This window comes from Papio anubis, chromosome 12 (assembly GCF_008728515.1).
Source record: "Papio anubis isolate 15944 chromosome 12, Panubis1.0, whole genome shotgun sequence".
Taxonomy (NCBI): domain Eukaryota; kingdom Metazoa; phylum Chordata; class Mammalia; order Primates; family Cercopithecidae; genus Papio; species Papio anubis.
In genome coordinates this window covers 84,438,680-84,457,678 of record NC_044987.1, presented here as the reverse complement: position 1 = coordinate 84,457,678, position 18,999 = coordinate 84,438,680, and the positions used below count along the sequence as shown (strand labels likewise).

General features: G+C 34.5%; 1 protein-coding gene across 2 annotated transcripts in view; it reads right to left on the bottom strand.

Moving 5' to 3' along the window:
• The window catches only part of LUZP2 (leucine zipper protein 2), a 601,108-nt gene that overhangs the window by 73,074 nt on the left and 509,035 nt on the right, over positions 1–18,999 (bottom strand). The window lies entirely within an intron of this gene.

Below are 18,999 nucleotides of genomic sequence, written 5' to 3'. Positions count from 1 at the left end.
TGTTGGATAAATAAATGGGATACATCCATATTTAACATTTAGCACTTTCCCTTCAAGTGGTAAAATATTCATAATGATGAAAAAGTTAATGCATTCTACTAATAATTGGATCCAACATTGGTTTTGTTTGACTTGTTCAATGTATTCTAGTGGACCTGACTTTGAAGCTCAACAATTAGAGGAAATATGTGACAGTGATTCAATTACCTTTGGTTCCCTAGAGAGCTTGAAATATTTCCTTTCACATAGTAGGAGTCATTGATTTCTTGCTTAATAAATACAAAAACAGCAATATAACTTATCATCTTCTTTATACAGACAATAGCAAAATTTGAAATAAGGTGATTATGGACATTTAGAGACACAAACAATTTTTGTTCACATTATTTTGCGAAAATATTTTGTGTTCTGAGTTATTTGTGACTATCCTTAATTTCCACTTGCACATCACAGAATATCTACAAAATAATATTTATTGGGAAATTAATGGAAATCTTTACTGAATTCATTTCTTATGACCAGAGCTTTGTATTTTCAAAAACATAAATTCAATAATTCAAAAATAATAGTTTCAAGAAGTAACAACATAATAATAAAAAAGAGAAACATGATTTTGAATTCCAATGTACATGAATTATAGTTCATTTTAATATGATAAAAAAAACTTTGAGTGTTTTTTTTGGGGGAAACTGGTAATACTTACCAAACTTTGGTGTAACAATGTCAATTTTAAATCAATGAAGAATATTATAAAATATTTTCTACTATATAATAAAACAACATAATTTTCATTAATAAATGAGAAGAATTTAAAAATGAGTTTTTTGCAGTATTATAGATATGCCAAGAATGTCATCATATCTACATCCTGTTTAGTAGGAATCTATGTTCTTCTATATAGTTAATTTTTTAGCATATCTTCATGCCCTTAGAAATCTTTTTAAAGCCTTTTAAAAAATATCTCCTGGAATTCCACTGTGCAAATATACCTTTTTAATTAGACAAATGCTTGATTATTAGCTATTTGTTCTTATAATTTTCTAATGAATATACTTGCATACAAATATATGTTAATATGCTTTTTTATAATAGATTAACCCTCATTAGAGTCAAAAACCTCATAAAGTACATTATGGAAACATGGTTTGGTTGTGTCCTCACTCAAATTTCATCTTGAATTGTGACTCCCATAATTCCCACATGTTGTGGGAGGGATTTGGTGGGAGGTAAATTTAATCATGGTGGCGGGTCTTTCCCATGCTGTTTTTGTGATAATGAATCAGTCTCAAAACATCTGATGATTTTATACGGAGAGTTCCCATGCACATGCTCTCTTTGCCTGCCACCATTTAAAATGTGACTTTGATCCTCTTTCATCTTCGGCCATGATTGTAAGACTTCCCCAGCCATGTGGAACTGAGTCAATTAAACTTCCTTCTTTTATAAATTATCCAGTCTGAAGTATGTCTTTAATAACAGTGTGAAAATGGACTAATACAATAAATCAATACCAAGTAGTGAGGCACTACTCTAAAGATACTCAAAAATGTGAAAGTGACTTTAGAACTGGTAGAAGTTGGAACAGTTTGGAGGGCTCAGAAGATAGGAAGATGTGGGAAAGTTTGGAACTTCCTAGACACTTGTTGAGTGGCTTTGACCAAAATGCTGATAGTGATATGGACAATAAAATCCAGGCTGAGGTAGTCTCAGGTGGAGATGAGAAGCTTGTTGTGAAGTGGAGTAAAGGTCACTCTGGCTATGCAAAGAGACTGGTGGCATTTTGCCCCTGCCCTAGATAGATGTGGAACTTTGAACCTGAGAGAGATGATTTGGGGTATCTGGTGGAAAAAATTTCTAAGCAGCCAAGTATTCAAGAGATGACACAGCATAAAATTTTGAAAAAATTACAGCCTGACAATGCAATAGCAAAGAAAATCCCATTTTCTGAGGAGAAATTCAAGCCGGCTGTAGAAATTTGCATAAATAATGAAGGACCAAATGTTAATCACCAAGACAAAGAGGAAAATGTCTACAGGGCATGTCAGACACCTTCATGGCAGCCCCTCCCATCACAGGCCTGGAGGCCTAGGAGGGAAAAATGGTTTCATGGGCCAGTCCCAGGGTCTCCTGCTCTTTGCAGCCTCTGAACATGGTGCCCTGCCTCCCAGCTATTTCAGCTCCAGCTATGGCTAAAAGGGGCCAACGTATAGCTCAGGTCATTGCCTCAGATGGTGAAGTCTCATACTGTGGTGACTTCCATGTGGTGTTAGGCCTGTGGGTACACAGAAGTAAAAAATGAATTTTGGGAACCTCCACCTAGATTTCAGAGGGTATTTGGAAATGCTTCAGTGTCCAGGCAGAAGTTTGTTGCAGGGGAGGGGCCCTCATGGAGAACCTATGCCAGTGCAGTGTGGAAGGAAAATGTGTCCCCCAGGGGGGACACAGAGTCCCCTCTGGGGTACTGTCTAGTAGAGCTGTGAGAAGAGGGCCACCATCCTCCAGCCCCCAGAATGGTAGATCCATCAGCAGCTTGCACTGTGCACATGGAAAAGTCACAGACACTCAACGCCAGCTGTTAAAGCAGCTAGGAGGGTGGCAAATTCACCAGGGTAGAGCTGTCCAAGGCCATGGCAGTCCACCTGTTGCATCAGTGTGACCTGAACGTGAGACATGGATTCAAAGGAGATCATTTTGGAGCTTTAAGATTTGATTGCCCTGCTGAATTTTGGACTTGCATGGGGCCTGTATCTGATCCATTTTAGCCAATTTGTCCCATTTGAAATGGGTATATTTACCAAATGTATGTATCCCTTTTGTATCTAGAAAATATCTAACATGTTTTCGTTTTACAGGCTTATAGGTGGAAGGGACTTGCTTTGTCTCAGATGAGACTTTGGACCATGGACCTTTGAGCTAATGCTGAAATGAGTTAAGACTTTGGGGGACTGTTGGGAAGGCATGATTGGTTTTGCAATGTGAGGACATGAGATTTGGGAGGAGCCAGGAGTGGGATGATATGGTTTGGTTGTGTCCCATATCTCATCTTGAATTGTAGCTCCCTTAATTCCCACGTGTCATGAGAGGGAACTGGTGAGAAGTAATTGAATCATGGGGACAGGTCTTTCCTATGCTGTTCTCATGACAGTGAGTAAGTCTCAGGAGATCTGATGGTTTCATAAAAGGGAGCTCCCCTGCACACACTCTCTTGCCTGCCACTATGTAAGACATCCCTTTGTTCTTCCTTCATCTTCTGCCATGAATGTGAGGCCTCCTCAGCCACGTGAAACTGTGAGACTATTAAACCTCTTTTCTTCATAAATTACCAAGTCTCAGGTATGTCTTTATTAGCAGCATGAGAACAGACTAATACAGAGACTGTCACATTTCCAAGCAATTTTAATTAAGGCTGTCACACTTTCTCTCTATCTGCTTCATTATCTACTATAATTTTTTACTGATATAAAGATGTCAAAGTACATGCACCCCAGGGCAAAGATAGGTATGTGAGATAAAAACTACAGGAAGAGAAGTCTATGTTCACATAAAAATATGAATATTGAGAAGAATTCTTTGCAGTCATTCAAATGTCTCACATTTGAAAAAATACATTATTTTAAATGTATTTTTACTAAAATAGAAAATATTTCAGAATTTTATTAAAATATAAATATATATTTTGTTTCATATATGTACATAGATAAAATTATTGAAAGGATTATATATAGAGAGAGATATATATATTTATGGATTACATATGATTTGTAACATTTTCTTCCCTTTTTTCCCATGTGTCTTACACATGGTGAAACCTGATAAATATTGAAAAAGGGGAAGAAAAGTGAAACTGAGGGAGGAATGGAGAAAAGAACACATTTCTAAAGCCTAACAATTATTCTTCCTTTTGATAAAGAGCTGAAAGCCTGCATTTTCTAGAGGACCAAATTCTTTACATTTTGAAGACATCAGAGTAACTAGGTTGAGTATCACCAGACATAGTTGTGTATATATCACATATGATTAGCAATACTAGTATAGGAAAAAAAAAAAACTGATTTTATAACTACCAGACCTTAGTTTAAATCTTGTTTTCTATTAGTTGGATGACATAAGTCAAATATCTGAACCTCACATTGTTTAGCTTAGTGACTTGAACAAATGGGCCAGCGTATCTCTTTGAATATAACCTAAATGCTGGACATCTAGAAATTTGAGAAGCTCTGTTTCACTGTACCCCAGTTGTTCATATAATTCATTCTGCTTTGTTCCTGACTGAAAGATATAGGAAAAAAGTGTCAGCATCAGGATGGCTTTCACAGAGTCCATATTTGTCTGTTCTATCTCCACACAGGAAGCAAGCTATACTGTCTGCAGTTAATGCTACACCTTTGGATTGATATCATGAGCGTCAGAGTTTTGCTATTCTGTTAGTCTCCCATAACATTAGCTTCTTCAGCTATTAAATAAAATAAATAATGAAGATATCCTAAATTTGAAAGACATCCTAGGAAGATATCCTAAATTTCCCTGAGATTTAGAAGCCATAGTTTAGCAAGAAACTGACAGTCTTTAGGAATGTGAGATTTGTTCCAGCACAATGAGCAAAATATGGTCCACCAACATGGAACCTCTCAGATTTCCCACTTCAGGGAACATAATTGACTGAAAGCCTCATTTGCTAAGCTGTGACTTCCCCAGCATGTGATGTAACGGGGCTAGTAAGGTAGCCCATTCCCATAAAATATGGGGACTCTTCTGATGGGTGGCTTTTATTCAATGACTTCCCATTGACATTTGCCAAAGTTGTTTTTCTTTTCTTTTTCTTTCTTTCTTTTTGTTTTTTTTTTTGTTAACTGCACAGGAATCGAAGCCTTCTCATATCCAGACCCTCTTTCTTCCCTCACTGCTCCAGAGTGATTAGATCTGCACTGGGACCTTATGGCTCTTCCAGCCTCCTATGTCTGCCTCCCTATTTTCTCTCACAGGCATTTTCCCAAATAAACCTCTTACAAATCTAATTCTATTTTGTGTCTTCTTGGAGGACACAACACAATACAAAAAGCCTAGAAGATAACTTCTAAAACTCTGCTATCCAGCTTCTTGGATGTAAAAAGATATTATCCTTACAGACAGTTACAATAACTAAAAGAAATATAGCACACAAATCCCTAAGCAATGGTTTGTATACTCAAAGTACTTAATATATAATTATTAAATGTATGATTCAGGAAAAACATATTCAAGTTTAAGGCCATGCTGATGCTTATCAGGGTTGTTAAGAGAATCTTATGATAATAAAATGCATAATTGTGTCCTTTTTAACACTATTTCATAAAGGACCACATTACAGAGTCATATTTTATATAGTTAATTAAATTATTCTTTGCATATAGTCATGGGAATTTTGCATCCATGGATTCTTCTATCATTCGGTAACATGTCTTTTAATAAAGTAACAAGAACATTGGCTGTGAGGCCTTTATGAAGTTGTGAGAAAACATGATTTTATCTCTGAACTACAACTTCCTTTGCAGAAACCTAGGAAATAGAGTTTGATTAGGGATATCTAGACATAGACTCTCTTGTTTCCCATTGAATAAAAATGTTACCTTCTAATACTATTCATGTTCTTTCTTCCAGAATCATGTTATAAACTTTGCCTATTAAAAGGAGGTTGAAGAAGAAATATTGGCTTTAACACACACTGTGAGATCTTACCTCCCTCAAGTATTCTTTCACATAGAGGATAGTTCAGGGGATGTTAAAAAATGAAGCAGATTTGTATAATTAACTTTGACCCTTAAACCCTTGAAGAATTTGGAGATGTACTCTGTTCTCTTGGTTAGTACTTTCTTGGAGTTAAAATAAATGTTACCTTTTAAAATTGCAATTACTTATTTTTGGAGACAATTGTAATGGAATGAATACTAAAGGAAAATGTTCTAATGTGTTTTACATGTCTTTCCAAGCACAAGTGAGTTGATGTAGGAACCACATCAGAAGACATGAAGTGATGATTAGACCCTTAGATTCCAAAGCCAGATATATCCGACTCCAAGAGTTAAGTTGCCATTCATCTTGTTTTGAGAGCTAGTATGGATTCTAGCTTCTGTAAGCCTTGGTTTTCTTGCTTATACTGTCAGAGTACTATCAGTGTTATCTCCCAATGTTCTTGATTTTAACTGAGAAAACTTGTGCAAAGCCATTAGCAGTGGGCAAGGCATAAAATAAGTGCTCTATAAATTTTAACAGTGTTATGAGAGTGTAAGAAACACTGCATATTTGTGTTCACTCCATTTGATTAGGAAATTTTTGAGAGTCTAATTAATATTCATTTTGAGAGTGATTTGTTGTACTTGACCCGGAATAAGAAACCTGGGCTCAACTGTGCGCGGTGGCTCACACCAGTAATCCCAGCACTTTGGGAGGCCAAGGCAGGCAGATCACAAGGTCAGGAGACTGAGACCATCCTGGCTAACATGGTGAAACCCTGTCTCTACTAAAAATACAAAAAAATTAGCCAGGTGTGGTGGTGCACACCTGTTGTCTCAGCTACTTGGGAGGCTGAGGCAGGAGAGATTCCATCTCAAAAAAAAAAAAAAAAAAAAAAAAAGGAAAGAAACTTGCACTCAGTTCTAGTTTCTTATTTAATTAAAATCATTAGAGTAAGACCTGCTGGGTACACTGTGATGATACAAAACATCACATAGCAATTTTCACAAAAAACTATGTAAATGAAATATATTATTATTGTTATTGAGCAATTGGGAGGAGATAAACTATAAAATACAAAGTGTATGTAAGAATATATGGTATTCACATTCTAAAAATATTGCTTGCACTTAAAAAACAAAACAAAACAAAACAAAACAGATAATCCAAGAATGTATTTGAAATCTAGTTAATTAGGCTCTTCAAATTCTCCAAGATAACTTTTTTATCCTGAAATCAATCTTACTTATGAGATGAGATGCGTAGTCTTAAATCATGACTAACTGGTTTTTTGAACAAGTTTATAGTTGAATTTCTTTGCATTTGTCCTTCCCTTGGCATATGTCTGGAATAGTCCTCTCACATACCTACTTTGTGTTTCAGGCATTCTGCTCAATATTTGGCATATTGAGTTGAATAGTCAGTTTTTTAAAAGTTCAAGTTGTTCAGTCTTTATAACCAATCTGATAAACCATATGCTAGAGTTACATAAAAAATAAATAAATCACTAATTACTTCCGTGAGATACTGGAAAAAGAGAATCCTTCTAAATTCGTATCAGAGCAATTGTAAATAGATTATAATTGATTATTCTATGAGTGACTATACGCTGACAGCCTGTTATGAATGTTACATTAAATTGTCTTCCTATTTATCTATATATAAATCATCTATCTATCCTCCTCTCTTATCGCACGACAATAAAAAACAGTGAGAAACTTAAAATTGTATGCCTATATCTTAGTTCTTAAAAAAAAACTGAACAATATCCTGAAAAAGAGAAAAGTTTGCTTTTAGATTATAATAGATGTGGATAAATTCTTAGGTTAGGTAGCTACAAAAACTCAGAATATTCTTGTTTTTATAAAGTGGAGATCAAAGAGAACCACATACGTCATAGGAAAGCCTAATACCAGCACTGTAGAAGACTCACACATACTGTTGTGATTTCACAAATTTCTAAATATCAATATGTTCCATATGGTGATGAAAGCAAGGCTACTGCTTCCAATTTTCTCTGAAACATTTAAATCCAACTCATAGTACACTGAGAGTGGATCAATATAATAAATAATTATCTGGTTTTTCATCAGTTATAGTATAAATGATATTATTCCTTTTTAGAAACTATAAAGATCTTATGTTTCCATATGTTTCCAATTGTTTTTGGAAGTTCTTTTATGAAAATTCAATTTTTTTTTTTTTTTTAAAATGAGATAGAGTTTTGCTCCTGTTACCCAGGCTGGAATGCAATGGCGCGATCTCGGCTCACTGCAACCTCTCCACCTCCCAGGTTCAAGCGATTCTCCTGCCTCAGCCTTGCGAGTTGCTGGGATTACAGGCAGGCACCACCGTGCCCAGCTAATTTGGCATTTTTTAAAAGACAGGGTTTCACCATGTTGGTCAGGCTAGTCTCGAACTCTTGACCTCAGGTGATCCACCTGTCTCAGGCTCCCAAAGTGCTGAGATTACAGGCATGAGCCTCCGCGCCCGGCTATGAAAATTATTTGGGTGAATGTTCAAATTATTTTCTTATTGTCAAACTTTATTTAGATCTTTTTGATGACACTTCCCTAGAGATGATCACATAATCATATAATATTAAGCCAAATAAGTCCAAAATAATAATATTCAGTTCATCCTCATAAGAGCACTTTGAGAAAAACGGTATTATCTCCACATTACTGGTGAGGAACTGGTTCAAAAAGTTTCCCCTTTTACACAGCTGATGAGTGGCAGAGTACAGGTTCAAACTCAGGCAGTTTGCCCTTAGAGTCTATGCTCTTAAATGCTGGACATACTACATATCTTCAATCATACTATAAATTTAGCACACATTCATTTTGGTTTCTTAGGCTCACTGTTTTGTATTGCTTGCTCTGTTCCACAAATGAATAATCAAAATTTCTAGTACAATTGTTCAAGGCATCATATGTGTATTGAATAATTAGCAGAAATCAGGATTTGCAACTGGTCTGCTGAAATCCAAATTAGTGCTCTTACAAATAATTCTTGGCACTGGGTATCAGATATTTTGCAACAGATTTTAACACAGTTCTCCAAGACAGTGGTGTTAAAGAGGGAACCCAACATACTCAGGGTGCCCACCTAATGGCACTTGCTAATACCTCACAAGGACCATTGGAAATCAGCATAAGCCAGTACCATATCTCTGTTTTGGTAGATGTGTGGTATTATTTCTGAGGGCTTCGTTCTGTTCCATTAGTCTACATCTCTGTTTTCTCATCTGACAAAGGGCTAATATCCAGAACCTACAAAGAACTCAAACAAATTTACAAGAAAAATAACAAACAACCCCATCAAAAAGTGGGCAAAGGATATGAACAGACACTTCTCAAAAGAAGACATTTATGCAGCCAACAGACACATAATAAAATGCTCATCATCACTGGCCATCAGAGAAATGCAAATCAAAACCACCATGAGATACCATCTCACACCAGTTAGAATGGTGATCATTAAAAAGTCAGGAAACAGCAGGTGCTGGAGAGGATGTGGAGAAATAGGAACACTTTTACACTGTTGGTGGGACTGTAAACTACTTCAACCATTGTGGAAGACAGTGTGTTGATTCCTCAAGGATCTGGAACTAGAAATACCATTTGACCCAGCCATCCCATTACTGGGTATATGCCCAAAGGATTATAAACCATGCTGCTATAAAGACACATGCACATATGTGTTTATTGCAGCACTATTCACAATAGCAAAGATTTGGAATCAACTCAAATGTCCATCATTGACAGACTGGATTAAGAAATGTGGCACATACACACCATGGAATACTATACAGCCATAAAAAAGAATGAGTTCATGTCCTTTGTAGGGACATGGATGCAGCTGGAAACCATCATTCTCAGCAAACTATCGCAAAAACAGAAAACCAAACACTGCATGTTCTCACTCATAGGTGGGAACTGAACGATGAGAACACTTGGACACAGGAAGGCGAACATCACACACCAGGGCCTGTTGTGGGGTAGGAGAAGAGGGAGGGATGGCATTAGGAGATATACCTAATGTAAATAACGAGTTAATAGGTGCAGCACACCAACATGGCACATGTATACATATGTAACAAACCTGCACGTTGTGCACATGTACCCTAGAACATAAAGTATCATAAAAAATAAAAATTAAAAAAAATTAAAAAGTAATACATACTAACAGAAAAAAAAAAAAAGGAAATCAGCATAAACCAATAACTGAAAGAAGTATTTTCAGCTTCTCTCTACATCTGCTACAATCCTATAAGGCAGAAAAGATCAGAGCCTACCCCTGTCTTTACGAAGATAGTTTTGGAATATGAGGCACTACTGAACTATATGTGAGTTCAATCCCATAGTTAATTTTGTTTACAAATTTAAATTTCCTTAAACATACATGAATGTATTAACTGTGTTTTGAAATTATTTTTAAGTTTTAATCCATATCATCATTTTGTATATTTTTTTGCTTTTCTTTTGGTAAATTTTGTTTGAAGCAATCCTTCATTTGATTGGATCTCATGTCTCCTAAGCCCATCTCTTGAAGCAGTTGAGGGAATGTATGTGCTCATATTCCTACCCCCTCCTCCTTGGATTGCAGAACAAAGCAGGATGCTCATAGGCACGCTATAGAGGGGATTTAGAAATTGGATTAGGGTGAATGTGACAGAGAGAAATCAAGGTTTGCAAAGACATTTGTGGAGCATGTCAGGCTTCTTCTCCAGAGTCAGGAAAAGCCTAATTTTGACTGATAAGCTACAGGTCATGTGGTATCATTTAGAACTTTCCTCCATCTGCATCTAAATCTATCTATATCTTCATTCATCTTTACCAACTTGTCTTAATCTCAAAAGTTGATATGTCCCTACTCTTTTTCATGTCCAACTCCTCACCTTGTACCTTTTTGTTTTCTTTTTTAGACAGAGTCTGGCTCTGTCACCCAGGCTGGAGTGCGATCACAGCTCACTGCAACCTCCGCTTCCCAGATTCAAGACATTCTCCTGCCTCAGCCTCCTGAGTAGCTGGGACTACAGGCATGCACCACCACGCCCAGCAAATTTTTGTATTTTTAGTAGAGACGGGGTTGGTCAGGCTGGTCTTGAATTGCTGGCCTCAGCTGATTCACACACCTCAGCCTCCCAAAGTGCTGGGATTACACGTGTGAGCCTCTGCACCCAGCCATCATCTTATACTCTTCATATTTCTTGCTGCTGCTTCTGAAAATTTGCATCCTTATCATATATCTCTATTTTATGCCTTCAATATGGTCAATATATTTTTTTATTCATTCCCTTTCTTATTTCTAAAATTATACTCAAATCTCTTTCCGTTCTACAAAGAACCTCCCCCACTGCGTTTTCCTACTCTTCTCTTCATAGCCAATTTCCTTAAAAACAATTATGCAGTTTTCTGGCTCGGTGCCGTGCCTCACAGCTGTAATCTCGGCACTTTGGGAGGCAGAGGTGGGTGGATCACAGGGTCAGGAGTTCAAGACCAGCCTCGCCAATATGGTGAAACCCTATCTCTACTAATAAATAAATAAATAAATAAATAAAATAAAATAGCTGGCCACGGTGGCACCTAGTCCCAGGTACCTGGGAGGCTGAGGCAGGAGTATCTCTTGAACCTGGGAGACAGAGGTTGCATTGAGCAAAGATCGCTCCACTGCACTCCAGCCTGGTGACAACAAGACTCCATCTCAAAAAAAAAAAATGTAGTTTTCCTATCTCCACTTCCTCACAAATATCTCCAAATTTCATGTCGTTTGCATTTCTCTCTCCTTCCCCACTGCCACTCACTGTCTCTCACCAAGAATATACTATTTTCCCCCAAATTGTGTTTGTTCATAGATGCTGTTCACCTAGCCCTTTTCTCTATACTACTGCTGGATTTATCTTCTTAAAACTTTAGTTTTGTCAGCTTTTCATTGTTTAAAAAATTTTAGTAGATTCTTAGTAGCTTCAATATATGAAAATTTAAAAAGTAGGTATCTGGAGAGAAAAGAAATACTGAAAATTACAATGACAATATGAAGTTTATTAAATTCCTTACAGACTTTTTTTGCAAGTATAAAAGGAAATATATCTGCTGTAGATGGAGTTTTTCAGGTTCAGCTGTAGATGAAGTATTTCAGGTTCAGAACATTTACATTTGAAGAGACAAAAGAAGAGTTGAGTAAGAATTTCTAGTGTCAAAACCAAAATGCTACTTTTACTGATAATTAATGGAAGGGATATTGGGCTTCTTACCTATGAATACAAGTAGTAAATAAAATACATTTAAAAAACTTAATCTTTGTTACAATGGAGGTACCATAAAAGTAATTGCTACTTGATGAGTGTCCAGGAGATTCTAACAAAAATATGGGAAATAAAAATAGAACCTGGTGAACATCTCTTTTGTGACATAGAAGATAGCAAGTAATGACATTTTCTCTGAATTATAAATATGACTTCCTAGACTTACATAAAATAACATTCCCACCAAGAATGTTTTGTTTAAATTTATTTTAATTTTAGAAGGATTAAATAAATTGTATCCTCAGTTCTCTAACAAATGTCTTTGGAAGACATTCATAGATATATGCATGTAATCAAGTTCCATGACTAGCTTTTTTTAAAAATTAAATATGTATCAGGAATGATGAGTAAATGAAAACTTAGAAGGTTATTTCAGACCATTCCTAGATACAAACCTGTATACCATTACTAAATGTAAAACAACAGAGTCCTCATGAGCTCAATTTTTGTATTTACCAGTTTAAATATATTTTTATAATTCATAATATAAGAATACAAATACTTATGTGCACATATAATATACATTTTTATATAGCAACATGTAAAATATTACACATTTCTACTTAAAATTTTAATTGCCATGGAAATGCCACATATATTCGGGAGTAATTAAACCAGGCATTCAAACTTCCAAGGCCTCAAAGAAAATACAAACAAAATTTCTCAAATGTAGTGTTATTTTGCAAAAATGTTTTAGACTGACACCTTTACTTTTATCTTCACAATAATTCTGATCAATGAAGATATAAAATATACATTTGTAGCACTGAAAGAATGTCAACAGGTGGTAAATATTGGAGATAACTAAATGGTTAGCGATTGACGGACAGCAGGTGGAAAAACAGAACTGTTTAAAATTGATCACCTCTGTATTACCTGAGAAATCTCTTCTAGAAGCAGAGAAGTAGAGAGATGGGGCAAGCTTACTTCTTAGAGTCCTCTCTCATTTCTAAACTAAGGATCTTACTCATGTTCAACCTTGGCTGTAAATTAGAATCATCTGAGGTCTTTAAAAAGTCTCCAAAACTAGCCTAAATGCCTGCTAAATTGTATGAGAATTGGGAGTATTGACACCCAGGTGTAAGCATTTTTGAAGCCCATAATCATTTGAAGATGCAGCCTAGGCTCAGAACCTTGGCTTACGATGATTCCAGGTGCATTGTTTTGAGGTTTCTTAAAAACTACTTTGTAACACATTTTTGGCAGAAAAGAGGAAAAGAAAAATGTACCTTGACCTATCTAAACTTCCAGACACTAAGAAAAATTCAGCTTTCACTTGCCTGTCTTTAAGCTCCTAAAGAGATCCACATCCTGCTGCCCTGGAGTGACTTCGGCATTTCCAACAAATTTAAACAAAAATTAATAAATCATCCTTTTCCAATTAAGTAGACCTCACAGTTGTGACCTTCAACAATATAAACTGCAACTAAGGCAGTGAGTTGAAAAGAAAAAGAAAAGAAATGGTAATAGCCTGGGATGGGTTGATATATGGGTTTTCATAGCACAGTTTTATTGCTGTTTGTCTGCATTGCTTATCTGAATCACTTTCCATTTCTGGTGTCTTTAAACATTCTCCTTTCTTTATGACATGTACTGTTATGATCCCTGACACTAAATGGATTGTAAGGATTCTGCTATACTTTTATGCTAAAAATTGAAGCTACACTTATTTGAATTAACATATTCTAACACTTGAAAAATAATACAATGTAAACAGTGTAACTTTATTTAAAGTTAAAGTAACATCCTACTAAAAATTTTCTTCAAGTGTTTTCATGTTATCTTGGCTTTAAGAGATCCTAATACTTGTTTCATGTATTTATTAACTGCTTTATATGTGCCAGGCACTACAACATATGCTAATGTTTTATGTGAATTTTTGTATTTGATCTCCTCAGCAACTTTCTCAGGTTGGTGTTGTAATTATCTCCATTCAATAGACATGAAAGATGAGTCTCAGAAAAGTTAAGTAATCTAATCAAGGCATTAAAATTAAAAAGTAGCAGAAAAGAGATTTTTACTTAGTCTGACTAATGAATCCTACCTCTTAAACATTCCATTATGCAAATATAAACACCAAACATATTACTGTGTATTAATTCATATTTTTTAAACTAAAAGTGGTAGAATTCTTGGTGATATGTTTTCTGTTCTTCCTCCTACATTTATTTTTTCCAAATTCTATAAAGTATAGATTTTATAAAAAATGAATATAATTAAGTATTGTAATAGTTACACAAAATGAGTTTTTTCAGAATGCCATTAATTACATGAGCTTTTTTTATTAATTTGCCTTTTCTGAGCACTGCTATGCATCTAGCTCCACCACACAGCAGTAGAAAAAATGTTAGTCACTTTTTTTTTGTATATTATTTATAATTCCAATTAATCCTGTCTTAAATGTTACACAAAGACACACACACACACACACACACACACACACAGGCATGCTATTCACTAGCTCTGTGGGTTAGGAGGATCCCAATTTATAGTGTTTGTCAATTTCTACAGTATAAATACTACGAATTTGAATCTACTAACATGATGTCATTGAACACAAAGTGCAAAGAGATATGCAGTAATATACTATTATATAGTATTTCCACTATACAGATCCAAAATATACAATATCCTTAACAGCATAGATTATAGCACTATGTAGTAGCTTTGGTATTTACTACACTGCCATTGGTAGAATTTATTTAATTGTAAGTATATATAACATTTAATAATGCCTGTATTAAACAGTTGAATAGTACAAATTCTGTAAATTTAACAGTCAACATTTGCAAGCACGTATGAGCCACCTCCAACAGACCACTGGAGTATTTGTCATTCTAAATATACACATGCATGCTCTATTTTTTGCACTAGCAAAATAGGCATAGAAAAATCATGACTCTCAGTTTAAATATACATTAGAGAGTATCTCAGCAAAATAATGGAAATAAATGCACTTTTGTCATAAACATTCCATCTGTTAGCTTACACATAAATCCATACTCATGTTACTTCTTATGCTGAGTATCTTTGCAGCCCTCACCTCTTTTCACTCCATACCGTCTTTTCAGGTAATTTTATTTATTTCCAATATTTAACCCTATTCATTGTGATGATATCTAATCTTATATCTTTATTCAGATGTTTTACCTCACTTCCAGATTTAAATACATAATCATCTACTGGATATGGGCTCTTGGTATTATGACAGAAACTCAAAACACAGCAGGTTAAAAACAAATCAGTTTGGTTTCCCTTTTAAAACCCCCTCTTGCCTTTTACATCACAGTGAATGAATGCAAGGACTGTTATTCTTGATTTCCTCCCTTCGTGCTTTCCATTTAGTCACTAGGTCATGACAATTTTATGACTCAATAACATTTTGAATCCTATTTCCAGTGTCGGCGACATAAAGTAGGTCACCATCCTCTCCTACATAGGTTACAAGATTGTCACATGGTTTGTTTGTTTCTACTTTAGTTGGGGTCATTTCATGCAAAATGCACATTGGATCCCCTGGTTTCTATCTTGGCATTTTATATATTTGAAAGAATATTATTTTCTACATAACAAACATATATTATCATAACAAAGACATAAAAGATACATCATCTCCTGTATATTTGTATCCAGGTATCTAGAAAACAAAAAAGGAAACGAACAAAAAATAACCTGATCTACTACTAAGAATAAATCCTGCAGTTTTCTTGTTGTCTCTTACAGAAAATTAGGCTACAATCTCCAAAAGTTAAGGGCTGTGTCACTTCAAATGTGCTTGCTGTCTTAGTTACCAGCAGAGTACTGGTACATAGAAGAAAAACAATGTAGTTGAATATGAAGCACTAAACAAACAATAATATATAATTTTCTAAATTCCAAATAAGTAAAATTTCTAAGAAGAATTTATAAGAAAATTTATAAGAAGAAGGGCATATAACAAGTGTCATTTGAAATTTATAAGACAATTTATAAGAAGAAGAAGGGCATACCACAAGTATTTCAAATGAATATTCTAGAAACATCATTCTGGACACTAAATAATGTTAAACAGATCAATGAGCTCAGAACAGTCATCTCTCTGAAGAAGGAAGACATATGCAGACATAACATTCAAGAGATGACCAAGGGCCAAGAGTAGGAAACATTTAGCTGTCAAAGCAAGCACTGAGGAAAGAAAAAATAATTCTAACTGGGAGGGTAAGAAATAATTCACTCCAATTAGAGAGAAACCGGCACCTCGATTTTACAAAGGGCAGTGATGAAAGGGTATCTGATGGGCTTGGTTGAAGATTCTCCGCAGAAACTTAAGCTGTAGTTCTAACAGTGAATGTAACAGGTATGCACCATAATAAAAACAATAAATTTAAATGGTGGGGATACTAATACATTAATTATTTTTAACCTTTTTCTAATAAACCCTTGCAATTTTGTACTCGTCCCTTCGTGAACCTGTGACTTTTAAAATTCACAATTATATATATATGTATATTATATAATTTTATTTATAATCAAATATATATTTATATGTATTATATTTACAATACATAATATAGTATGTATATAATATATACTATAAATATATATTTGATATTTAACTATATTATCTATATTATATTATGTATAATATAATAATATATTAGATATAATATAAAATATATCATATATATCAAATATATATCATAATATATTATATAACATTATATATAAAATATTTGCATATATATGTACATATATAAATATATAGACACAAACACACACATATAAATATTGACTCATTCATGCTCAGGAATAAAAAATTTGGCTGCATTACCCAATCTCCTAGAAGAAAAAACGAATAACATATTTTGGTCACTATGTTGTCTTTTTCTATATGTGAGCTGAAAATTGCTTAAAACTGCATACTGGGAAATGTAAGGATTTATATTAGGAAAAAATAAGACCTCTCTAAATAAAAATCAAATGAAATTAGATGAAGATGGCCAGATATTATGGAAAATTAGAAGAATTATTATTCTGAGTACTCACATCACAATAACACTGAGTTTGGCACTAAGGAAACTGAGACACCAAGAGGTCCTGTGATAGGATTGTCTTACAACTCTCACCAGGCACTGCATATCACTGTGGCTATTTTTAGCCAATTCTGAAGAACTTGAAACCAGTCAAATATCCTCATTTACGAGTCGTCTTTTTGGATATAGAGAATAATTATTCCATGACTGAAATGTTTGTTTTATTATACACACCTGTATCACATTATATTATTCAAGATTTTAAAAATATTATTTGTGAGGGTACTGCTTAGGGATTAAGTCCCAAGCATACAAAAATTACAATTTTACCACTATTAAAAAGATAAATAATACGAGCAAAACTTAAACAGCATCCAAACTTTTAATGGACATCTTTGTAAAACAGAACATTCTATAGTATATTAAATTAGACTTACTAAATTCTATCTTAAACAATTGACTTTCTTGTTATTTTTTTAAAAAAATAGGCAATCACCAAACTATGGTCTTCTAAATGATTTTCTATCTTTTTTTCTGTGATAAGCCAAGATAAATAATAAAAATTTATTATTTATTTCAAAGACAAGGCATACATTTATTCATAGAAAACCAGTTATAGCAACAACTAGTAATTTCCTCCACACATTCAGGGTCAAAAACAGTCTAGTTTTAATAATGACTTTAAACAGATATATTTTGAGTTGGAAACAAATATAATGTGCCCATAGAATTACAAAGCTGTTTTGTCCAAAGTCATGAGTCTTAATGAGACTGAACCTTTCCTCATCCTTTGGAGGTTTAACACACTAAGTGGACTAAGGGTGTGGTTTCCTGACAGATGGGTAAGGCTGTCTGCAGCTGTGCATTTCACCAATGACCAGTTTCAAAGAACTTACCCGGAATGTTTCACGACGAACATTTAAAAACTACATTATCATGTACTTATTTTGCCTGAGTTTTGTTAGGTAAACAAACACTTTGAATCTCCACTTTTCAGTGAAAAGGCAGAACAAAACTAATGAGAAAAATATTGGCTTTGAAATTCTTAGAGGTCCTTCAGTACATATAAAAACACAGACAATAATATAATAAAGTTAAATTATGTTGTTTTGAATAATTTTTAAAAGAGAAACATTAATATTACATAAGGATCTCACACAGATTAAATCTTTGTAGTTCATAAGTTGACTAGTTACAGATAAAAACAGTACGTCAGAAGATTTACTTCGTTCTGCTTATTTCTGACTCTCCACCCTGAAAGTAGCATTTCCCTAACTACCCACTTTAATTCAAAAATAGGAAATCTCAGAAATAAGCAGTAAGAAAGTCAGATGTAACACATCATTAGGTACTTATATTAGTGGTTCTTAAGTTTTTCTGCACTCAACCCTTGAGATTTGCATTTAGAAGTCAGGCTGGTATCCATAGCACTCATTTGAACAACAAGTGATGCTCAGACAAGTGATCAGAGAACTAGTTCTTTCCAACATAGTGCCCAAAACAAAACTCCTTTCTCCAAAGATGATTTCTAGCTGTCAGGATTTATTTCAATGTAGGACCTACAAATTTAAGTTTTTGAAGATTGAAACAAAAGCACTATTAAATGTTACTTGTTTGGCCTAAAGTAGGTTGGTGGAGGGAATTTGGAGGAAGATTTGCTCATATGAGTTGTCCTTAAATGCACCTTAAAGTCCCCTGGGACTTTGAAAAATTACTGATAACTGGAGTCTAACCCCCCCCCCCCCAATCTAATTTAATAGGTCTGGGGAAAAAATCCCAGGAGTCAGGCTTTTTAAATGTAAATACACCTAAGCACACTTTAAAAAATATTTACACTAAGATTCTAATGTGCAACCAGTTTTGAGAGTTGTGAACTTAAGAAAAAAATAAATACTTTTCTGAAGATACTTATACCCCAGAAAATATTCTCCATATCAAACCTGTGATGTTTATTGCAATGTAATACAAGAT